Source organism: Plecotus auritus (assembly GCF_963455305.1).
Source record: "Plecotus auritus genome assembly, chromosome: 5".
NCBI lineage: Eukaryota > Metazoa > Chordata > Mammalia > Chiroptera > Vespertilionidae > Plecotus > Plecotus auritus.
This window is the reverse complement of record NC_137776.1, coordinates 31,328,172-31,345,127: the sequence shown is the minus strand read 5'-3', so window position 1 is coordinate 31,345,127 and position 16,956 is coordinate 31,328,172. Positions and strand designations below refer to the sequence as shown.

The window sequence follows — 16,956 nt, the reverse complement described above, 5'->3', positions numbered from 1 at the left end:
GAATCTGTAATTTCATTGTTGTCAGTCTGGCTTATTTATATATTTATTTTTGTATTTGTTTACCTATGATAAGAGTAAAACTTCATGCTATACAGTTAAGATGTTAGATAATTACCTATCTCACCAAATAAATGTATTTCCCCAGTCTGCCTGGAAATTGTAGCCCATCTTTTCAGTTTTGTAGTTCATTATTATGGAAGGCAATAACATTTACAACCACTCTTCCATCCTGCTTGCTAACCATGGTCTTGACCTTCCATTGAGGTTGACCTTTGTTTTCATCACCCTCTAGTTCTTTCATTCTCTTCTCTGTCTTGCTTTGTGGCTTTGAGATAAAGTGACAGGTGTAACTTTTACAATATCACTTGCTTAGCTGATTATATCAGTAAGAAGAATTAAGAAATAAGATTAGTAGAAACTTCATGGGTATTTTAATAACCTCAGTGAAATTTTTCACTACAGTTAGATAAGAAAATTTATCAGACCAATGAAAGTTGTCTTTAGTTACAGTAATCCTATATAATAAAAGGATACTATGCAAATTCACCAAACTGTGGAATGACTGGTTACTATGACACGCACTGACCACCAGGGGGCAGACTCTCATCACAGGAACTGTCCCCTGGTGGTCAGTGCGCTCCCACAGGGGGAGCGCTGCTCAGCCACAAGCCGGGGCTGATGGCTTGTGAGTGCAGCAGCGGTGGCCCTCCGCCGTCAGTCAGACATCCCTTGAGGGCTCCCGGACTGCTAAAGGGCTCAGGCCAGGCTGAGGGGACCCCCCACCCCAGTGCACAAATATCGTGCACCGGGCCTCTAGTTAGAATATATTATGCCAAAGTTCTTAGGAGCTGAATAAATTCTAACCAAGTTTTAATTTAAAAATTCTTTGTATAAGGTTTCTTAGCAAACATCAGTCTATAGTCTGCTGAATTTTATACTGGGTTTGGGAAGAAGGGTGTGGGATAAATTTGTAAACTAGTCTTGAAATATGTTCTCACCTGTTCAGATGTCATTATGATCCTAAATGCAGTGTAGCCTTCATCTGTGGCCGTTCAGTTAAAAATTGCTGGAACTCTTTCTTCCCTTCTCATGTGCCATCTCCCCACCACTTGTCTCCCTCACATTTTGAGTGATTTCTATTCCCCTTTAATATAGTTTTCTCTAGAATATGTGGATAGCATCTGGCAATCTGTTGTGCCTGTTTCCAGTTTCTTGAGACAACATTTACTAAATTAAAAAATAAGGTAATTATAAATGTACTAGAGGCCCGTTGCATGAAGAGATTCGTGCAATAGGCCTTCCTTCCCTTGGCTTCCAGCACCGGTTTTCCTCCGGCACCCAGGACCCAGGCCTTCGCTCTGGCCAGAGTCTGCCATCTTGTCTTTGCTGCAGACTCTGGCTGGAGTCTGCCATCTTTGTCTTCGCTACAGACTCTGGAGTCAGCAGTCTTGTCTTCGCTGCAGCACTCTGCTCCTGTAGATCCCTTCGCCCCCCGCCCTCCCTCTCATAGCAGGCGTCCTGCCCCGCCCAGCCACTCCACGCCTGGAGCAGCTGGGCGGTGGCCATCTTTGGCCTTCTAATTTGCATACTCACTCTGATTGGCTGTGGGCGTAGCGGAGGTATGGTCAGTTTACATGTTTGTCTATTATTAGGTAAGATTACATGATGCATGATTTTTAGTGGAGGTGTAATATTCCATAACCTACTTAATGAACTCCCCTGAATTTGAATGAGGATTTGGGGTAAGGATTCAAAAATTTGAAAGAATAGTGTTTCCTAGAAGACCCTTGCTAAGTCTTTCTCATTCTACTTGAGTGGAATTGCATGGCTTCTGCAGGACTCAGGAGTGGGCTGGGTAACTTAATAAAGGATGTAGAATTTCCTTAAAAAATAACCGAAAATGTTGATGGTGGTTTTGGTCTTATTAGGAAGGGATTTACTATGTCAGGGAAACTATAAATCACACATTCTACAGAATACCTGATTTTGTTAGTGTGGGTGCTTTCTTCTAGGAGGGGCCAAACTCCTTCTTCTAGAACATAACTGACTTAAGGGAGTAACACCAGGGTTGATAAAGAGTGACCTTGTCCTATCACTTTACTCCTGACAGTGACAATGTGGGAGTCAATGGTTCTTCTCTAGTTATTATTAATTACCAGGTGCATCCAGTCTACTATTATGCCAGAGATGGGACATTTGGGATTCATGACTTAGGGTTAAAACTTGGGGGAGGGTCTTTTGTCTCTCAGTCAGTCTATATCCTTGTCTAGGTCATTTTCCTTTTAGAGTTTTATCAGTGGTTTTCTGCAGCTGGCTTGTACCAGTCCCTGAGAGTTTATTGTTAATTTTCTGGAATTTTGCAAGTCACTTGATGTCATGTTGGTAATGTGAAGTCAGCCATGGTGGGAGTGTTTGCACCATGGGAATTAGCAGAAGCTATAAATCAAAGTTCCCTCTTCTCCATAGAGCTGGTTGTTAAGCTTTTATCAGCACACCACTACATATACCTCTCCTTTTGAGACCTTATATTGTGGATTAGTATTTTATCCAATTCTTTGATAACTGTTTGATCTCCTCACTTCCACCCTCTACTAAAGCTAGCCTACTCATAAGAGAGGGATTGTGACGGTAATCTTTATCAATGTATCTTTAGCTACTAACACAGTGCCCTAGTGTATAGTAGGGGTTAAGTGGATATTCATTGGTTGAATATACTAGGTGTACTAGTTAAAATGGCAGATTTTGTAATCAAAGAAAACATGATAAGTTCAAGAGAAACATCGAAAGTGCTTTATTTAAAGTAATGTCCATCGCTAGTTATACATTTCCCCTATCTTTTAGGTAATTTGTGGATACTGTCCCAATAGAACTTTTCTTGTTTTGAGGCAAACCATTCAGAGACCCAGTTTTCCACTTCTTCGTACGTTTTAAAGTGCTGCTCAGAAAGTGTGTGCGCCATCGATTGGAACAAGTGGTAATCTGAAGGAGCAAGGTCTGGTGAATATAGTGGGTGGGTTAATACTTCCCAGGCAAGATCTTTTAACGTGTCTTTAACTGGTTTTGAAGTGTGTGATGGTGCATCATCATCATCATGAAGCAAAATTACTTTGCCATGTCTTCAGGCACATTCTGGTCATTCTATGATCAAAGCGTAGTTCAAATTGATTATTTGTTGTTAACAGTTTCACTTGGTTTTAGAAGCTCATAATACACCACACCTTCCTGATCCCACCAAATGCAGAGCATTGTCTTCTTTCTGAAGCGACTTGGCCTTGCAGTCAATGTTGATGGTTGACTTGGATCAACCCATGATTTTGTACATTTGGGATTCTCAAAATAAATCCACTTTTCCTTGCCAGTCACAATTCGATGCAAAAAAAGACTTTCTGTCGTGCCATTGAAGCAACATTTTACTGATGACTTTTTAGTTTTCCATTTGTCTTTCATTTAGTTGATGTGGCACCCATTTTCCTTCTTTTAAAATCTTTCCCATTGCTTGTAAATGATCAGAAGTTGTTTGCTGAGCAACGTTTAATCTTTCTGCAAGTTGTTTTTGAGTTTGACATGCATCTTCATCCAATAATGCTTGTAATTGTTGCTCTTCAAACTTTTTTGGTTGACCTGGATGTTCTTTGTCTTTCACATCGAAATCATCACTTTTAAAGCGTTTAAACCAGCATTCACAAGTATCTTGAGATGGAGCATGTTCACCATAAACTTCCCAAAGTGTATGATAACCTTTTCTTCAAAATAAAGTAATGAATTAAAACTTCCCACAAATGCTCTTTTTTTTGGCATGAAATTCGACATTTTTAAGCGTAAAAATATCTATGATATTAACATCTTCACAAAATTTGACATATGAAGTTTTGAAACTAGCTGTCAATACAACAAAATAGCATACATATCAAATCACATATATATCAACATATGTGTAACTCCGTCTATTGAAAAAAATCTGCATTATTAACTGGTACACCTAATATACATGCCTTTTGACCTGTCACCTGTTCTCTGCACATTCTCCAAATGGGATAATTGTTGAAAGTGGAATTTATGTGATCATTGCTTTCAAGAGTAATGATATTGTTGAGAAAGATAAGCTATATGAAAAGTCAAATGTTAGTTTTGTCAAACGGCTTAAAAATGAAGTGGGTCCTTTGATTCTTTAATTTTACAGCCACGAATACGTGGTATTGCTCAAAAGGGCTTTTTGAGCTTGCTTGTTTGCCTTTGGTGGGCAATTCAGGCTCTAGCCTGACATGGGGCATTTTAATGTTGGGACCACGTTGCCAGCCGATCAAATTCTTCACTGAGTGATACCTGCATTTCTGAGGAAGGACAGAATTAGTAACTACATGGACATTTGGGGGTCACTGGTTCTTCTCTGGTTCCTAATTACTAATTACCAGGTGCATGCAGTCTGCTTTGCAGGAACACAAGAATCACCAACAAGAGTGAGACCTAGGGTCCATTTAACATAGGAGTAGGCCAGTGGTAGCAGAGGCCCCAAAAGATGTACTGTGGGAAGGAAGCTTTCTTCCCTGATGCAGATTTACAGGCCAGGTCTTTCTGAGAAGCCATCCATGACTCAGTGGCATGGTAATGTGTCCAGACTCTTTCTATATCCTTTCCCCTTCAGACCTGGAGCCATATCTTGAGACAAATGAGTTTTATACCATTATTACTCTTGTGAACATTTGACTTCCTTTAATTTGTTGTTAAAGTTGTTGAGGATGTCTCCTTATTCTAGCATTTTAGGGTGTCGTGAATGAATCCAGAATCATTACTTTATGTCAGTTTGAATCAGATGCCTTCTGATTCTTTGCAGTTGGGGGAGACCTACCGTTTATAGCCTTTTTTCAAGTGAGTCAGATAGCTTTCACTGCATATAATTATATGCAGTAGTACACCCTGACCCTCTGGCGTGGAGTGAATCACCCCATTTTTTATATGAGAGGGCTTGGGACTGTGCTCCCAAAGAATGATGGAATTGGCCTCAAGTTTGATGTGAAAGATGTTGGGATGGACACACGGTCAACCTATTTACTTGCCATGTAATGAAACTCAGCTTGGAGTGAATGACAGAAAGCAAACACAGAAAAGTCAAAAGTAAATGTGAAGACAGAGTTGCAAAATGTTATTAAATACCAAGTGGACTGTTAGACATATGCAACAAGGCATTAGTGGGTTTCATAGAGCTTGACATTTCTGCTTAGATGAACAAGTGGACGATAAGGTGCTGTTGATGAAGTGCCATTATGTCTCTTAAGATGACTGTTTTGAGCTGTCAGACAATGCTTAAAGCTATGGCAAATGATTGTAATTCTGTTTTCTATCTTAAAAAAAAAGAGTAGGATAGGATACTAGAGAGAGAGATGTTCCAAAGAGAAAGTTTGCACAAGTGAAGCTGCAAATCTAAGCAGTTCTTTTATAATAATACTAGAGGCCCGGTGCACGAAATTTGTATATGGGGGTGTGTGTCCCTCAGCCCAGCCTGAACCCTCTCCAAGCTAGGACCCCTAAAGGGATGTCCGACTGCCCGTTTAGGCCCAATCCTACTGGGCAGTCGGACATCCCTCTTACAATCCAGGACTGCTGGCTCCCAACTGCTCGCCTGCCTGCCTTCCTGATTGCCCCTAACTGCTTCTGCCTGCCAGCCTGATCACCCCCTAACCACTCCCCTGCCAGCCTGATTGATGCCTAACTGCTCCTCTGCCAACCTGATTGCCCCTAACTGCCCTCCCCTGCAGGCCTGGTCACCCCTAACTGCCCTCCCCTGCAGGCCTGGTCCTCCCTAACTGCTCTCCCCTGCAGGCCTGGGTCCCCCCCAACTGCCCTCCCCTGCTGGCCATCTTGTGTCCACATGGGGGCAGCCATTTTGTGTGTTGGACTGATGGTCAATTTGCATATTACTCTTTTATTAGATAGGATAGAGGCCTGGTGCACAGGTGGGGACCGGCTGGTTTGCCCTGAAGGGTGCCCTGGATCAGGGTGGGGGTTCCTTTGGGGCATGGGGCGGGCTGGGCGAGGGGCCTTTGGTGGTTTGCAGCCTGGCCATGCCCCCCGGCAACCCAAGCGGAGGCCCTGGTATCTGGGATTTATTTATCTTCTATAATTGAAACTTTGTAGCCTTGAGCGGAGGCCAGGGCAGGCCAGGAAGCTCTGCTTCCTCCATCGCCAGGGAAACCCAAGCCTCTTGCTCGCTCCATGGCTGCAGCCATCTTGGTTGGGTTAATTTGCATACTCACTCCTGATTGGCTGGTGGGCGTGGCTTGTGGGCGTAGCAGAGGTATGGTCAATTTGCATGTTTCTCTTTTATTAGTGTAGATTAGGGACCCAGTGCACGAATTTGTGCACCTTGAAAGGAACTGTGGGCTGCGAGGCTGTGGTGGGCAGAGGGCGGGTTTCAGCCCATCCTCTGCGCCCCTGCCTAGCCCCTCCCACCATGGCCCCTGGTCCCCTGTCTGCCGGTAGCCCCGCTCTGCCACTGCTGCTCCCACGTGCTGATGGTGCCAGCCCCGCTTGCACCTGCTGATGGCACAAGCGATTGGGGCCGGCACTGGCAGTGGGTGCGAGCAGGACCAGTGCTGACAGGAGGTGCAAGCACCGGGTGGGACCATGGCATGCGGGAGCAGAGAATTTTCAGTAACCACCAGAAGCTCACCCTGATGACAGTGACTGGCGCCCCACCTTGGTCTGGCGTCCCCGCTCACCTGCTCCACCATCCCCCTGTGGCCAACACCTGCCATGTTCCGTGCTCTGCCCCCTGCTGCCCATGCCCACCATGTTCTGCGTGTGCCCCCTGGTGGTCAGCGCACGTCATAGCGACCAGTTGTTTGGTTGTTCGGTTGTTCCTCCGTTCAGTCTATTTGCATATTAGCCTTTTATTATATAGGATTTTCATATTTAAATATGTGTTTAAAATATTATTTAGTACATGTTATGACTAATTTCTCCTGCTTCTCTCCTTATGTACCTTACTGTTTGGGCAAAAAGTGAAGATTAATTCTTGGACTATATTAGAGATAAATTATGGTTAAAGGTTATTTGGATCCTTATGTATCACAGTAATTTTTTCTCTCCTTTCTCCTCTAATATTCTTGTTCAGAAATGAACTTCAGGCAGGTTCTTTGCAATTGTTGTGCAGACAATGACATAACCAGTCTAAAGGACTTCTGCGAGGAGTGTGGGCAGGCGAGTATAAAAAGAGGGGAGGTCTCACATCTGGTGAATCTTTCTCATGCCATGCATGAGAAAGGATTTGGTGTCAGGCCCAAATCCTCAGAGGCTCTTGCAGGGGGCCTTCTGGAACCTGGAAAGCCCTCACTTCCACTCAAGAACATTCAGTCTGGTCTCCTGCTCTGTGGGTCCATCTTGGAAGACATGTAGATGCGTTTCCAAATCATTTGCCATGAAACACATTTTATGTCCTTCTGATCTGTTGGTATCTTTTTGTCAATCTCTTCCCCCTTTTGTTGTGACTTCCCCACCCAATGTCAAAGACAGAGCACGCATGGATGCTGTACTGCCTGTAGGTGCTGAAGTATGCTGATGTACTTTTCTTTCAAGGCTCTAAATTTCAGAGGGAAGGGGGTCAGGTGTAGTGCTACTGAGGGGTCAACTCTATGTGAGATCCTGCAGGGAGGTGTTGAGAGAATTTGACTTCTCATAGTTGAAGAACACTGGTCTAGCTTTTGCAACAAAAACAGAGGCTGACATTTCAAAGACAAGATTAGATGGATAGGATGATCACTCTGGAGAGAAGATGATAATGATAGGCTTCAAGAGGAAGATAAGGAAACCCCAGTGCATTGAGGCATGGAGGAACTGGACTAGGGAAGAACAAGAATTCTGTAGGTACCACTACATACTAAGTGGGCAACATTGAGGTTTCACAGGAAATCATACTCAAGAACCAGAAGTGAGACTCATCCCTGTATACCCACCTGGATCAGAGAGCAGGTGTACCTGCAGGCTGTAAGTTATTGTAAACAGGGCAGCCCACACTACATTCAGGGGAGGGAAATGTGCAACGTGTCCTTTCCATTTTACACAGCTCTATGATCATTCATGAAATGGAACAGCAACATTTCTGCAGGAGAATTTCAAGTCCATCCTGGCAGTGACATCTGCAAAAGAAATAGACCCAGTGCCATTTCCTACCCCAGCCCCAGGGGCACCATCAGCAGACTCCCTCCAGTTCTTCATAATCATGCACACAAGTGACTTGCAAATCAGAAGCATCTCAGGAGTGCCCTTTAGGGATAAATGGCTGTAGGTCCTGTGCATAAATATCTCATGCAATTTCACTGCTTAGGAAGGAGGACTTTGTTGAAGTCGCTGCAAACAGAGAAGGGACGGTGATCTAAAAGAACTGTCCTTTATTGGAGCAAACATGAGCCACTCAAAAATGCCACTCAAAAATCACAGCAGCATGTTCGTGTAGGATCTAAAGAATTGGTGTCAAACCATTCAGCATGTATTACTACGTGACCTTTTTCATGCTCATATAACCTTATCAAATGATCATTAATCTGAAAAGTGTCAGACGTATTTTCAGAAGCATTTAATCTTCATACCAAGCTTTTGAAGCAGGGAATATACCCATTGAAAGGATTGTGGCTCAGAAAGGTGAGTCACTGGCCTGGGGTCTCACAGTAGGTGATGGGGCTGCAGCCTGGACCTTCTGAGTGCAGGTCCAGAGATCTCCCATATGACCAGCCCAGCCTACTCTTCCAAAGAGCCAAGGGCCCTGGTTCTGAGGCCATCTCTGTGGTGGTCCCAGTGAGCATGGGACATGGGGATTTCACAGCAGCAGCAGCAGCACTAACAGCAGAGAACTAAGGCTTCCTTCATTTGGTGTCTCCCGAGACATCCCTGCAATCCCAGCTGTGCTTCCTGGAAAGTCTTGCTGGCCCCTCCTGGGAGATGGAGTTCACAGCTCACCAACACACCTAGACCTCCCTGGCCATGTGCAGGCTGGTCAAAGGCCCTGAGAACCGTGTCTGGCAGTGTTACTCCCATCCCAACCGAGGCTATAAAAGAGTAAAGAGAAGATATAGCCACGTGGTGGCCAGAATAGTAGCCTGTTGGTCATTTCCTTTTTGAAGTGGGAGCTGAGACATTGGAGGTAAGACTTGAGTGCCATCCCTTTGGTAAGATAACAAGGTTGTTTCCCAACGATTAGCCTAGAAGGACAGCCGAGTGATGAGAAATTAGGAAAGCCTGTGCTCCCCCATGATCCACTTTTGCCCATCCTTTGTGCGTTGTGCCTCCTTTAGGTCCGGCCATCTTCTGGACAGTAATGAGCAGTAAACTTGACAGCTTAGAGAAGCTCCCTGTTCACAGCCTCTCTGAATTGAACCAAAGGATGAGGGCCCAGGGTCAGAGCTGACGGTGCCTGGCAGTGGTGGGCATGGAGGGTGGCAGAGAGTGGGAATTCCTGAAAAAAAGTCAAGGAATGGAGTTGGGTCCATGTCAGCTCGTGCTGACCTCAGCTACAGCACTTCAGACTGGTCCTGTGGAACCAATATGGCTCCTTTACAGGCTTTTTGACTTGTCCTCATGGGAGAACTTCGTTTTGGCGGCTTATATTGTGGAATGTAGCATATGCCTTACTCTTCAGTGGACTACTTTCAAAGTTAGTCATATTAGCAGGTATCCCTGGCTCCTTCTCCCTCAATATGAACATGCACACACGTGTCAGCCTCTGTGTCAACAACTCCCAGATGCACTTGCTGCCTGTGTTTTGAACAAAGTAACAGGATTTACACCCTCTGGAACAAGGTGACTTTTATATAAAAGATGACCTTTGTGGATAGATGACTAATGCTGAAATGAATGCCCTCCATTTCCTAGCTGGCTTCCCTTCAGGAGGACACCTTCCAGCACCCTGTTTTCATCAGGTGATGAGTGAAGACAGAAGTCACTTTTGCATTCCGCATTAGGTCGCAGTGGTTTGGAAATAGACACTCCTTCTGGCTTCTTGACAAATGTTGGCCAAATAAAACCCAATGTTGCAGGTGAATTGTAAGGTCCATGAAAGTAGGACCCCGGCGGTTACCCTCACCACCAAATAGAGCTAGTGCTGTCACTATTAGAGCTCTTGGTTATTTGGAGATAAGTTAATGAATGAAGACCCGATGAAGGCACAGCCCTAGTGAACAGTTCCCTGGAGAGCAAAGCTCAAAGGTGGTAGAGGAATCTGTGCTGTCCCATTTTTTAGTTCATAAGAGCAAGGGTTCTGGACCAGTCAGGCTTGCATTCAGAAAACAGATGACATGGTCAACTTTGTTGTGTAATTTGAGAAGAGTTTAACAAAGGAACTATTTACTCAGGACTGGGCAGGTTATAGAAAAACCCAGAAGAGATGCTGCAGTCCCTAGGGCTAACAACAGTGCCTTTATTGCTCTAGGCCTGAAACAGGGGCAAGAGGACCGAGAGCTGTTCTTGGAACCCGGAGACCAAGAACAAATTGTATTTCAAATAGGCACCAATCCCACAATGCTGGAGGACAGGAGCAGAGACCTTCAGTGGCTCCTTCTGGTCATGAGAGCTTTGTGTCCAACGGCTGGTGGACTCAGTCATGAGAATGTGACCTCAAAGTTCTCTCAGTTCTGTAAAGTGTACCCTCCCTCTTCCCTCCCTCCCTTCCTTTTCTGTGTGTTACTTCACAGAGTGGTCAAACCAAAATGCTATTTTGGGCAGATGCATTTCTGCATCTTGATGTGTAGTTCTGTACAATGCTTTCAACTCATTAGTCACCCAGATGGGCATTTTGTTGCCAGTGAACCCTGGTGGGCCCCTCTGGATGCTTAGTCCTGAGGAAAAGAAATATTGGACAGGAGTCATTATCCAGGCTGTTTATGACAGAGTGGATGTGTGGATCATCCTGCCCAGTGAATCTCTTCCTCGTCTTTGATGCAGAAGAGAAGTCATGGGCAGTGAACTACTTGTTACAGCATTTGACACAATACGGAGCTATTTTAGAGACACTCAGTTTAACCATTAGACATCTCTTATGGTGTGTCTGTCCCAAGATATCCAGTGGCCCCTCTGTCAGGACAACTCATATTTTCCTGCCCAAACAAGGCCTTTTCTGGCTTCAGCCGTGGAGGAATAGCATTCAGTCAGTTCCTTTCACGTGCTTTCAGGTGGCTTCCATTTGGAATCATCTGATATCTAACTTCATTCAGAACCACCGATATCAGAGGGAGTTGTTTCTGCACCAGCTGGCAGGCCACAAAGCGCTACACCTGTACTATATTCTTCTAGCTCCCAACAGCATTGTAGTGATAGACAGGCTAATATTACACTCAGTTTTTATTGAGGGTCATGGTAAGAAATGGCTAGATGGGTTTGTACTTTTTGTAAAACATCTGTTGAGGGTATTATCTATTATGTTAAATGCCTTTAAAATAATGACACATGGAAATTTCCTTTTTTGTTAAGAGCTAGGGAAATTGTATCTCTACTGATGAATTCATATCATTAAAGTCAGATGAAGACAACTTAGATATCATGTTTCATCTTTTGCCTTGGTTGTTATGAAGCTCAGAGATAATTTTTGTGCTCGGTTGTAGAAACTTTTCTAAGTTCAGTTTTTAAAAATAGGATTCCCACTTCTTCACATATGTTCTTTGTTTCCTGTCTTTGGGTTACTGATATAATAATCTGGGGGAGGGGGTTGTTCTATGGCAACTGCACTTTTTATGGTGGCCAATACCAGATTGCATTTGGAAATGGGCATGGGAGGGAAACCAACGATTTGTTCTAGAACTTCCCCCGTTATCATGACTGTGATCACCATTAGTTAGGGAGAGAAGGTCAGGTAAAGGAGGAGGGGTTTCGAACGAGGAAGGGAAGAGAATATAACATAATTAAAGGGTATTAGGAACCAAGGTGAAAGGTGGGACTTTGGGAGTCATAAGGTGATGAGCAGTTTGGTTCCCATGAGGAGTAATGAGAAAAAAGATAGGAAACATTTGTTAAGAGGAGACAGGGTGGGTCTGGGAGTCTGGGTTTGGAGACCAAGTCAATTTAGAACTGGGTTAAGTGACTTTTGAGAAATGTAGGTTTTTGAGTAGAGGTGGGATAAGATGAAAGTGTGATGGGGAATACTTAACCTGACATGCATAATGGTTGGAACTGAGTCAAGATTAGAATGGAAAGATGAGCTGATAGGAGGTTGCAGAAATTCAGGTACTCCTGCCGAAGGCTAGATTTACTGAGATGGAGAAGTAAGGAAATCTGAGCTATGATGTTAAAGAGAAGAAAGACCCAGAGCATTTTTTGACTTTCAGTCAATCCCGTGTCAAGGATGATCCCAGAACTAACAGTGTCAGAAATTTATATGAGCTCTATTTTGGTTTTACCTTGAATCCAGCTAGGCATTGCTTTGGTAGACTATATTTAATACCAAGGATGGTGAAAATATTAAACACTGACTTTTTGCCATTCTTTGTTATTGCTTTAGTACTGCATTTTAACTATTCGAGGCTAACATTTAATATATACTTAAATATATTTTTAATTACACTGCTGATTATGTATCCTCCCAACATTATATTTTCTAATAGAATAAATTCATCACTTAAAAGTGTTAGTGTTACTGGGCATTTTAAATCTCTGTTTTTGGTTGCTTGCTCATTTCCTCAGCCCTTTGTAGACCTATGAGGATGGCCATTTCTGTCTTCTATTTGGATTGAAAATTAGTGGAGTTGGTGATCCACCTTTGGAACAATGACTGGCCTTCTTATAATCCCCTGATGCTATGACTTTCTTTTGGATCCTTCTTTAATTGGTGCCTGACATTTGGCAAGATTTGCTGTCTTGAATTTATTCTCTTACTTTGATGACTTTTCTTAGCATCTCCACATTGGTCATTTTGTGATGGCTTCTTTCTTAGTTTTCACAGGCTTTCAGTCAGATCTGCTGGGCATGAGCCTTGGCTGTTATGTTTCCTGCAAGAGGCAATTAGCCTTCATGAGGCTCACATTGCACGAGAACATGTGGCTGGGTCAAGTAGTTCTTAGGGCTTCTGCACAAGTTAAAGGGCCTGGCCTGAAGCTGCTTGTGACTAAAGGGAGTTGTTCTACTATTTCTCGTGATAAAGAACACTAAAGTTGGCTCAGTGGAATCAATACATGTATATTTTTGCATGGGGTCCAATTTAATTTTCCTTTTCACTTCTATATAGTCTAGAGCTAAAGAGAAATTAAAGCTAAAGAATTTAATATATGTTATACTTAGGAAGAATGACTTGGTATCAAGCAGCTGCTGAGAGAGAGAAAGCAGGCACCTGACTCAGGACCAGTGCCTTGTTGTTGCATTCACTATGAGCTCAGGCTTGCATGCCTCAAGAATGCCTTTTCTTCTGACCAGATAAAGGAATACAGAAGTCTGCAGAATGCCTCGTTTTCACTTTGGAGGCAGAGTGTTTGGAAGGAAGACATTTTGACATAGACTTATCAAGGACTTTAGGATCGAAACCTAGTTCCTTTACCTACCAGCTTAAATCAAGTTATTGAGCTTTTCTGTTCTTCTATTTACTCACCTTAGAGATCACTGATGAGCATAACTAACTGGTCTTTTTGGTCAGTTTTTTATATTGCTTCTAGAGTGGGGCCCTTCTCAGGGGACTCGTCTGCTGGGCTCAGTTCTTGGCCTCACCATTCTTGAGGTCCTGGATGGTGCTTGCATCTTACCAATGTATGCAAAATGACCCTCATTGAAAACTATTTATTTTGGCAATTTTTCTTTGACTGTTGAAGTTAGGAAAATTACTTATTCAAAGTATACTTTAAGTATAGACTGTAAGGAAATTTCTATTCAGTTTGGAATGAATCAGTATCAAATAGAAATCTTTGCAGTTAAAAAAGGACAAATGCCCAAGATTTTATGAATGTCCTCAAAATCAATGCAAGTCAGGAGCTGAAATGTGAGCAGGGGTAATGAAGCAATTACTGGTACAATGCCAGTTAACTTCAAGGACTTTTTTTTTGCATGTCAGATTCCTTTTGAATATAGAGGGCAAAATGGAGATATTTTTATCTGTTTCCAACTCTGGTGGAATCTCTTGGTAACTTATTATTTGAGACCACCTTATGGGTGAAGTTGTATTTCAAATAGGCACCAATGACCAGCCTGTGCTGCATGTAGACTACAAGATGGATCTACTGTGGAGTTCAGGTAGCAGAGTGTGGAAGCTTACCATTGTGTGTTGCCAAAGAAACGTTGGACATCTATCCTTTTGTTTCCTGTAATCCCAGGGAAAAAAACAAAACACACCCAATTGTATTTGTTGGTGTGCCAACACTCTTCTTAAAGCTTAACTCCTCTCTAAAATGATTGATTCCTTTATACACCAATAATGAACTCTCAGAAAGAGAAACTGAAAAAACAACCCCATTTACCATTGCAACAAAATATTTAAGATACTTAGGAATAAAATTAACCAAGGAGGTAAAATACCTGTTCTCAGAAAACTACAGGACATTGAAAAAAGAGATAGAAAAAGATATAAACAAGAGGAAGAATATACTGTGTTTTAGGATTGGTAGAATTAACATCATTAAAATATCCATACTGCCCAAAGCAATTTATAGATTCAATGCAATCCCTATTAAAATACCAAGAGCATATTTCACAGATCTAGAAAAAATATTCCAAAAATTCATATGGAACCAAAAAAAATCTCGAATAGCCTGAGCAATCTTGAGAAAGAATAACAAAGTTGGAGGGATCACAATACTGGATATCAAGCTATACTACAAAGCCACTGTAATCAAAATAGCCTGGGACTGGCATAAGAACAGGCATATAGACCAATGGGACAGAATAGAGAACCCAGAAAACCCAAGCCATTACACTCAATTAATATCTTACAGAGGAGGCAAGAGCATAGAATGGAGTCAAGACAGTCTCTTCAATGAATGGTGTTGGGAAAATTGGACAGGTACCTGCAAAAAAATGAAACTAGATCACCAACTTACACCATACACAAGAATGAACTCAAAATGGATAAAAAACTTAAATGTAAGTCATAAACCATAAAAATCCTAGAAAAAAAAACATAGGCAGCAAAATCTCAGACATCTCATGTAGCAGAATTTTCACAGAAACATCACCTAGGACAAGAGAAAGGAAAAAAAAATAAACAAATGGGACTACATCAAGCTAAAAATCTTCTGCACAGCAAAATAAACCAGCATAAAAACGAGAAGGGAACCCACTGTATGGAATAACATATTTGCCTATGATACATCTGATAAGGGGTTAATTTCCAAAATATATAAAGTACTCATACAACTCAAACAAAAGGAAGACAATTAAAAAAAGGGGAGATGACCTGAATAGACACTTCTCCAAAGAGGATATACAAATGGCCAAGAGACATATGAAAAAACGCTTAAGCTCACTAATTATCAGAGATGCAAAGTAAAACAATGAGGTACCACCTCACACCTGCCAGAATGGCTACCACTGATAAATCAACAAACAAGCGCTGGCAAGGATGTGGAGAAAAAGGAATCCTAGTACACTGCTGGTAAGAATGCAGACTGGTACAACTTCTATAGAAAAAGTGTGGAGTTTCCTCAAAAAAAAAAAAAAAAAAAAAAGAAGAAGAAGAAAAGGAACTGCCATTTGACTCAGTAATCACACTTCTAGGAATATATCCTAAGAAGCTTGAAACTCCAATCAGAAACAATATATGCACCCCTATGTTCATAGCAGTGTTATTTACAATAGCTAAGTTCTGAAAACAGCCTAAGTACCCAACAGTAGATGAGTGGATAAAGAAGCTGTGGTACATTTACACAATGCAGTACTAATGTTAAAAAAAAAGGATCTCTTACCCTTTGAGACAGCATGGAGGGACTTGGAGATTATTATGCTAAGTGAAATAAGCCAGTCAGAGAAAGACAAATATTACATGATCTCACTTACATGTGGAATCTAGTGAACAAAATAAACTGATGAACAAAATAGATCCAGAGACATTGAAGCATGCAACAGACTGATGTATTTCAGAGGGAAGAGGGGGTGGGAAGAGATTAGCCAGAGAAGTTATATGCATATATGCATAACTCATGAACACAGACAATAGTGCGGTGAAGGCCTGGGAAGGGGGTTGCAGTGGGGTGGATGGAGTCATTGGGGGATGGGGTGGGAAGGGACATCTGTAATACTTTAAATAATAAAGATAAATTAAAAATAAAGTAAAATAAAATGAATGACTCAATACACATTACCAGTTATCTGCTGGATGTGGTAGATAACAATGTAAGCTGTAAACAGAGGGCACTTCTGCTCTGTGCAATGTAAATGACATTTCATCTTATTGGAATAACTTGTTAAAATTTTATATACAAATGAGATTGGAGACTTCAATCTCTCTTTGAGAAATGGATGCTTGATTTTGTACTCATTTTGGTTGTCTCTTCAGGGTTCAAGTACATCAAATTATAATTCCCCCCAGCAATCTATGCTGTTTAGATAAATGATGATGGGTTTGGTCATGTGCTCAGGAAGTGAATGCCAGGACAGGCCCTGGGATTGAATCAGGAGGTAGAAAAAAATTCACTTTGGCATGATTTGAGTGTATTTGCCTTAAACATTGTTTGAAAACTCTTCTTTGATTAACTTGCAGCATAAAATGGTGCTTTGATTGGGAGGAAGTTTGTGCTTACAAACTTTAAGTTCTTCACCACACTTCCTTTTTTGATGGATCAAAGAAAAAGCTAAGATTGCAACTGTTGTGGATTTTTCCTTTTGAATTCTTCCTAACCAAAGTTAAATATTTTGATAGGGAAAAGAACACTTGAAGGTTGCTTTCAATCCAGATCGGTTAATTGAGCATCTACTTGGGGCAAGGCGCAGGGTAGTTTTTCTCAGAAGAGTGTCAGGAGCCCAGAGTCTTAGATTTGGAGGGGATTTTAGCAATTTTCTGGT

At 42.2% G+C, this 16,956-nt stretch overlaps 1 protein-coding gene across 1 annotated transcript in view; it reads left to right on the top strand.

The window, feature by feature from the left end:
* DNER (delta/notch like EGF repeat containing) overlaps positions 1-16,956 on the top strand; it is a 256,070-nt gene that overhangs the window by 24,365 nt on the left and 214,749 nt on the right. The window lies entirely within an intron of this gene.